The sequence below is a fragment of the Bufo bufo genome, chromosome 6 (genome assembly GCF_905171765.1).
Source record: "Bufo bufo chromosome 6, aBufBuf1.1, whole genome shotgun sequence".
NCBI classification, from domain to species: Eukaryota; Metazoa; Chordata; class Amphibia; order Anura; family Bufonidae; genus Bufo; species Bufo bufo.
In genome coordinates, this window is record NC_053394.1 from 400,597,053 (window position 1) to 400,605,717 (window position 8,665).

The 8,665-nt window shown below is 49.4% G+C and overlaps 1 long non-coding RNA gene across 1 annotated transcript; it reads left to right on the forward strand.

The window, feature by feature from the left end:
* The first annotated feature begins 5,234 nt into the window (after positions 1–5,234).
* LOC121004532 lies at positions 5,235–7,977 on the forward strand. Its single transcript, XR_005779727.1, has 3 exons — positions 5,235–5,363; positions 5,704–5,771; positions 7,533–7,977. It is a non-coding gene; the product is annotated as an uncharacterized LOC121004532 (long non-coding RNA).
* Positions 7,978–8,665: the final 688 nt, after the last annotated feature.

The window sequence follows — 8,665 nt, forward strand, 5'->3', positions numbered from 1 at the left end:
TTGGACTTTGGGCATTGAGGCTACGAGGCGGGTGGTCATTGCAGACAGCAGCCCATACTGCACTGCATTGTGGTTTCTCATTGGCACACGTAGTGGTTTTGGGTGGCCTCGGCCAGTGCCAGATAAGCACATAGTGGTGGCACATCTAAATACATGGCTCATAACAGTTTTTGGCCTATCAGGGTTCGAGGTGGTAACCGCAGTATCTTTTTCAGGTCAGTAGGATCATCGTCCCACAGCGCATACTGCCACTACGTATCCCCTGGTACTTTGTTTCCGGCAGGTAAAGGAAGAAATAAAAAAAATAAAAAAAAAAATGGCGGGGGGGAAGGGGTAGTAGTAGAGGTCATGCAATGTGTTGAGTTCCTTTCTCCCCTTTTTCCCTTTAACTAGCAGCGGTAGGGCATTTCCGCATTGGTTCAGGTAAGGTGACACGGAATCCGTCTTGGGGTAGGGGGTTTGGTGTCACCGTCTAGTAACACGGGGGTGTGGCACATCTTATGCAGGGTATTCTACTCCTGGAAAAAAAAAAAAAAAAACAAGGGGGAAGATATATATTTCTTTTCACCCCTTGCCTTGACCAGGGGTACTAAAGGTCTTGTCTCGGCAGCCCTTGTGTCGTGTGTTGCGGGTACTGACGTTCGTGGTCTGTCACCAGTGCAGATGCTCGTGGCTTGTCACCAATAGGCAGGTGCGGCCTCTCACTGGTGCAGGCACGAGGTCCGTTATGTCTAACAGACGATCAAGGCCTGTGGCAATTTCAGGCGCCTATAGTCACAGACGCTCAAACCCGTCACGACTGCAGTCGCCCAGAAGTCTGTCACGACTACAGACGCTCAATAGTCTGTCACGACTACAGACGCTGAATAGTCTGTCACGACTACAGACGCTCGATAGTCTGTCACGACTACAGACGCTCAATAGTCTGTCACGACTACAGACGCTCAATAGTCTGTCACGACTACAGACGCTCAATAGTCTGTCACGACTACAGACGCTCAATAGTCTGTCACGACTACAGACGCTCAATAGTCTGTCACGACTACAGACGCTCGATAGTCTGTCACGACTACAGACGCTCAATAGTCTGTCACGACTACAGACGCTCAATAGTCTGTCACGACTACAGACGCTCGATAGTCTGTCACGACTACAGACGCTCAATAGTCTGTCACGGCCACAGGTCACCAGGTAGTTATACACCTGGGGGTGGACCGTGGGCAGCTCAACAGGTTCAGGAGTACGATGCCCGTTCCACTGGGCAGCACTGCATCACGTTAGCAGGTTCAGACATCGCGGGTCCGGTGACACTGGTGGCGGGAGCACGAGAGTCGGTATCCATAGGTAACCACAGTTTCTTTTAGTCAGGATGTCTCAGCAGTCTCACGTGGAAGAGAGTGTCGCATCGCATAGTAATGAAGATACCCAATCCGAAAGAGAGGCGGTTCCAGCTCTCAGATCCTGGACTGTACCGAGGCTCACGGCAGAACTGTTAAGGAAAGGGATTCATTTTCCGGCAACTGCTAGGAAAGCGGAACTTTACAGGCTGCTGTTCTCAGAACCCCCTGCTTCAGGGGAGGACTCGGTGGCCACGGACACGATAAAAAATTCCTTGTCACAATTGCACGCTGTAGTCAGTACAATGGCGTCCTCTCTGTCCCGCTTTCAGACCAGACTGGAGGCAATGGAAAATACGGCCTCTACTTCAAACGCGGTTGGCCCGAATACGGCCGTGCAGTTACTCACCCAGTCTTCTGTTGTTGGCTCCCAGGTCAACCCTCTTAACATAGCACCATGTCATTTCATTCCCGCCAATGTGCGTCAAGACATATTAGATGGTAAGGATGTTAACTTAGCCTCCTTGCTCGTAGCCACGCACGAAACGCCGGATAGCAAGACCATAGCGTGTGGGGAGGTTTCAGTGATCCTGAAGTCCAGAGATGTCAGGCTTAACAGGAAGCTCACCGTAGCAGAGTTTGTACTAGCATTTAGCTTGTTTAGGGATGTAGTTTGTTCAGTGAGTCCTAATAGGAGAGAGGAGCTGGATCTGTATTTATACAAGGTTGTGGATTTAGCCAACAAATACGGCGGTACGGCATTTTATGAATACCACAGATCGTTTTCAGCTAAAGCTGCAGCTGCGCACAGGCAGTTTCAGCATACCATTGACTGGTCTATAGTCGATACCGAGCTGTTTTGCCGGCATTTTGCAGGGCTCAAAGCCCCGGCATGTAGTAGCTGCGGCTCTTACGCACATGCCACAGATTGGTGTGCTAGTGCCAGGCCAGAACGAGCACAAGCTAGCTACACTCCCCAACCTCCGTTTGCCAGGCTTACGACAGGCACAGATAAGTTAGGGCGGCCAATTAAATATCTTGGGAAAACACAGATATGTAACAACTTTAACACTACCGGTTGTTACTTTAATCATTGTAGGCTGCTGCACTTGTGTACCCTTTGTTTCAGGGCTCATTCTGTCACCGTGTGCCCCCAGAAAGGGCAACATTCAGCGTGACTAAGCGTGGTAGATACGGATTTGCTGGCCATATTTTTGCTAGATCATCCAGATCAGAGTTGGGTCCAGTTTCTGATCGATGGTCTGCGGCATGGCTTCCACACCGGCTTGGTGGCGCTGCCGCAGGTTACATACGAATGCAAAAACTTGTTGTCGGCCGTCCGGGACCCGGTCTCCATTTCACACTTACTATCTGTCGAGTTAGAGAAGGGATATTTGATAGGGCCAATGGCACAGTCCCCATATGATTGTTGGAGGGTCAACCCCATTGGTGTTGTCACAGGGAAATTTTCCAATAAAAAGAGGGTAATTTATGATTTGTCAGCTCCTCATTCACTCTCCATTCCAAGTTTGAACTCACTGATACCCTCTGAGGAAGTTTCTATGAAATATTCTTCCATAGATGAGGCCATACAGGTCATTCTGTCACTAGGCGAGGGAGCTTGGTTGTCAAAAGCCGACATCACGGATGCTTTTAAGTTGTTACCCCTTAAACCCCAGCTGTGGCAGTGGCATGGCATTAAGTGGCAAGGGCAGTATTATTTTGCGAACAAACTGACTTTTGGCGCTAAATCGAGTCCCTGGTTATTTGATCAGTTTGCTCAAGGCTTGCATTGGGTACTAGTGAATGTTTTTCGAGCACATCACGTAATCCACTACCTGGACGATTTCCTGTTAATCGAGCCACCCACACAGGTGCCACGAGATCTCACGGTGTTGAGAGGAGTGTTTGAAGACCTTAAAGTCCCCGTAGCCCCCAATAAAGTGGAGGGTCCAGGTAATGTCATTACTTTTCTAGGCATTCGCTTGGACACAGTTAGCATGCAAGCTAGTCTGCCTCACGACAAGTTAACCAGGATCAGAGAAGTAGTACACAAACTTGCACGTGTTAGAGTCACCACTAAAACAGATCTCCAGAGTCTACTTGGTATGTTGAACTTTGCAATGAGAATAATACCACAAGGTAGATCTTTCATATCCAGGTTGCTGAAGCTTCTACCCTTAGCCCCGGGTCAGGATAGCGCAGTTAGGTTAGATCAGGATGCTTTAGCAGATCTCATGATGTGGGATGAATTTTTGGCACAGTGGAACGGAGTGTCGTTCTTTGTCCCCTCTGTGTCCAGTCATTCCCCGATCGTCCATACAGACGCAGCTTCTTCGACCGGCTTTCCGGCCATTTACAAGAAACATTGGATGGCCAGTCCTTGGCCGCCTGAAGTTTTAGCTATTCCAGGCTTTCTACAGTCATCCACCCTGTTTGAGATATATCCGGTAGTGGCAGCAGCTCACACGTGGGGCAGTCTGTGGGGTAACCAGACCGTGTTGTTTTTGACAGATAATGCAGCACTGGTGGACATTATGATGAAGGGCAGGTCTGGGTCCAGAGAAATCATGGCGTTTCTGAGGAAGTTTGTGTGGTTGTCGTTGCAGCATAGGTTCAATTTTGTTTGCATGCATATTCAAGGACAGAGGAATCTTGCTGCAGACGCGCTGTCCAGGCTTAATGTTCCTTTCTTTTTACAGGTTTCCCCAGGGGCAGATCCACTACCAACTACGATCCCGCAGCACAACCTACTAGTCATGCAGTAGCTCCACTACTACTCACCGCCAGATCCCTGGTGGAACAGTCCCTCTCCGTAAATACGTTGAAAGTGTACAAGACAGCATGGGCGTTGTTTAGCAAATTCAGAGTCTCACATCCACCACTAGACATGGGACACATAACCTACCTAATGGCTTTTATTGGGTTTTGCCACTCAAATTTGAAGTTAGCTTACAACACAATCAAGCTATATCTAGCAGGTATCCAGCATCACTTTTATCTGGCTCACCCGGAGCAGCCTTCTTTGTTTTCTGCCTATCCCATTAAGGCTATGTTACGGGGTATACAGAAAACCACCTTTCAGAAAACCACGGGCCGTCAGCCATTCACAGGTCCCATGTTTAGGGCAGTCTCTGACATGCTACGTAACCGCCCCTTTGGTCTAGAGACTAGTAGTCTAGTGGAAACGGCGTTATACCTGTCATTTTTCGGTTTCCTGAGGCCCGGGGAATTTACGTGCACAGCCACTTCCACAAAGTTTCTCCGGAAGAAAGATCTAATTCCAGATAGTTCAGGTTTCTTGCTTAATTTAGAGCAGTCTAAAGCCGCTCGCCCGGGGGAGATGGTACGTGTCAGGTATTTTCCCACCGGTGACCAGTGGTGTCCAGTCGTAGTCCTAAACCAGTGGTTACTCCATATACATACATCGTTACCAGATTCGCCGTTGCTGCCTCACAACGGCGCATCTCTCAGCATTCAGGTTTTCCTGAAGTACGTTAGGGCACTACTTGTCAATATCAATGTTAACTCAGCTAGCATCACGGGTCACTCGTTTCGTATCGGCGCCGCCTCAGCCGCTTCCAAGAACGGTGTCCCGGTCCATGTCATCAGGAAACTAGGGAGGTGGAAGTCCTCGTCATACCTTGCCTACATCCCAGACCCATGTCATGAAATGTCTGTTGCTTTTCGTAATTTGTTGGCATAATACGTTGTTTCATTAAAGCACTAACTACACTAACGTTTGTACTTTTTGGCCTCTTTAGGCTACTTTTACGACAGCAGTTATGGCATAATTCTACTGCTTATTATGGTTAGGGGGTCGTGGTAGGGCTTGCGTTCTGATAGCCTATCCGAACACAAATACTTTCTATTCCTGCCTTTTTTCGTTAGTTATCTATTTAGTGCAGACTTAGCATGTCCGTGCTCTCCACCACTCAAAGATGAGCTGCCATTCTCTCTCTGTGAATAAAATACACTACGTACCATCCACACCTCACGCCCTGGAAGAAGCCATATGTAGTGGAGGTGGCGGTTGTGCTGTTTGATACTTATTGTAGAGGTGGCGGTTGTGCTGTTTGATACTTATTAGATAGGTGGCGGTTGTGCTGGTCTATACTTATGGGGGAGGTGGCGGTTGTTCTGGTTCATACTTTTTGGGGAGTTGGCAGTTGTGCTGGTCGATACTTATTTGGGAGGTGACGGTTGTGCTGGTCTATACCTTTTGGAGAGCTGGTGGTTGTGCTGGTTTATACTTATGGGGGAGGTGGCGTTTGTGCTGGTTGATACTTATTAGGGAGGTGGTGGCTGTGCTGGTCGATTCTTATTGGGGAGGTGGCGGTTGTGCTGGTCTATACTTATGGGGGAGGTGGCAGTTGTGCTGGTCTATACTTATGGGGGAAGTGGCGGTTGTGCTGGTCGATACTTATTGGAGAGGTGGCCAGGGGCGGACAGACCGGTCGTGGTCCGAGGGCCCTGCCGGGATGGGGGCCCGCCGCAGAATAACAATGTGTTATGCTGGCCTGGTAATGGTGGTAATGGCAGCGGGGCCCGGTGCACTCACTGTATTCTATCGCACCGGGCCCCGCTCACTGTAATACTTATTTTCATATGTGAACAAGAAGAGAAATCCTCTGCGATCCTCTCCCTCTCTGTACTCACAAACTCAGTAGCAGGCAGGCCGGGCGGCAGCATAACTCACTGACGTCACGAGCCTGCTCCGCCTTCTTCATTAATAAAGTGGGAGGAGCAGGCGCGTGACATCAGTGAGTTGCGCTGCCTCCCGGCCTGCCTGCTACTGAGTTTGTGAGTACAGAGAGGGAGAGGATCGCAGAGGATTTCTCTTCTTGTTCACATATGAAAATTAGTATTACAGTGAGTGGGGCCCGGTGTAATAGAATACAGTGACTGCACCGGGCCTCGCTGCCATTACAACACCAGATGCCGGCCCCCAGACCCTGTATTGGGGGTCATTCTCTCACAGGGACACTGTTATGGGGGGATCTGTGGATGACACATATATAGCATAAGGTGCTATAGATGTGTCACCCACAGTGCCATCCACAGAGCCCCCACAACAGTGCCATCCACAGAGCCCCCACAACAGTGCCATCCACATAGCCCCCACGACAGTGCCATCCACATAGCCCCCACGACAGTGCCATCCACAGAGCCCCCACGACAGTGTCATCCACAGAGCCCCCACGACAGTGCCATCCACAGAGCCCCCACAACAGTGCCATCCACAGAGCCCCCACGACAGTGCCATCCACAGAGCCCCCACAACAGTGCCATCCACAGAGCCCCCACAACAGTGCCATCCACAGAGCCCCCACAACAGTGCCATGCACAGGGCCCCCACAACAGTGCCATCCACAGAGCCCCCACAACAGTGCTATCCACAGAGCCCCCACAACAGTGCCATCCACAGACCACCATTAGTTCAAAACCCACCAAAAGCACACCTTTTGGTTCAAAATATTTTTTAATTTGGCTATTCCCCACCCCTCTTGTAATTGTTCCGCTACTTGTGGGCTGCGCGGGCATGAGTTCAGTCACTTCGGTGCGCAATCCCGTCCTGCAGCGCGTGATCCCGCTAGACCCACCGCTGTAGGTCACGGGTCTCGCGGGATCACGCGCCGAAGTGACTGAACTCATGCCCACGTATCCCGCAAGTAGCAGATCCGTGGAACAAGTACAAGGTGGAGGGGACTGTTTCTAACAGAGGCTCACTAATGGACGCTGAGATTAGATCACCCCATACAAAAGCATTGAATCAATGCTTTCCTATGGGGAAAAATCTGACCCTGGAGGTCATCATGCAGAGTGTGAGGACGTCCAGCGTCAGATACCAGACCAAAGGTCTGTTTTAATCCAGGAAGCCATCAGGGGGCTGCCAGCTACTAGAGGCTGACTTATTGCTGGAATGTAAACAATGCAGTTTCTCTAGAACATTGCAGCTCAATTTGCAAAAGGGACACTGTACCCAGACCACATCAATGAGCTGAAGTGGCCTGAGTGCCTTTTGTGTCGCTATAACTTTGAAATCTTATTAAAGATTGTGTAGGGTGTGGCTGGAGGCGGGGCATGGAGGCGGGACAAGGGTGGGGCTTGCAGCAGAACATGGGTGGGGCCTGTAAGGGGGCCCTTGATTTATTTTGCCCGGGGGCCCTGAGGGTTCTCAGTCCGCCCCTGGAGGTGGCGGTTCTGCTGGTCTATACATATTGGAGAGGTGGCGGTTGTGCTGGTCTATACTTATTGGAGAGGTGGCGGTTGTGCTGGTCTATACTTATTGGGGAGGTGGCGGTTGTGCTGGTCTATACTTATTGGGGAGGTGGCGGTTGTGCTGGTCTATACTTATTGGGGAAGTGGCGGTTGTGCTGGTCTATGCTTATTGGGGAGGTGGCGGTTGTGCTGGTCTCATGTTTGCCTATTTTACTCTTTGGGCTTGATTAGTTGTCTGGGTCCTAAACCTTATATTCTGATACTCTAGGGTGTTGCCTGGGAGTGTTTACTGTAGACTCTTGTAGACCCTTTAATATTTGGGGTAACCGGCATCTCTACGTTTATGTACCTGACTGCACTGCATTTACCGTTCTGGGAGTGAGGGACATCTACTTTTTTTAACTACGTTTTTTATGTGTATTTAGTTACCTATCAGTAAAGGCGCATTATTTCTGTGTAATATACAATTGTGGCGCTGTGTTATCTTGTTTTGTTGTATTATTGGTTGGTGACATGGTCACATAGATTGCAATAGCTCCACGTTGTTTAAGGGTTAGTGTACGCTGTTTAGATTAAACCCCCTTCAGTCCTCCGACTGCAGATTCTCAAGAGATAAAGGAAAAGAACAGGGCTCTTGAGGGATACACATTCCAAGAGGAGAGCTCCAGTCAATGCCCATTACCCCACAGGCTCCTTAAAGGAGTTGTGCAAGAATTGGTGGATTCTGGGCTCCGCCAGCCCATGAAAAAGATGCCAAAGTGCAAAAATTTTAATCGCACAAAAGGCTACAAAAAAATAGTGACCAGCAGAAAAAATATAACATCATTCTTACTGCACAATAAGCAATATAAAAATAGAACCCAGAAAACATTGGCACAATTGCATAAATTCACCATTCCACCCCGAATAACTTAATGTAACAGTTCCATTAAAAAATACAAGTCAGCCCATAAAAAAACAATCTGTCAGCAGTAAATGTACACATACCTCCAGCTGCACCGCTGGACACTACATGTATGGGGTAGAGGGAGACTAGTGGGCCAAAGGACCTTTCATCATGTCATGGCCATGTGACTGTGTGTGGGAGGAGTCAGGCTGTGCTGCTG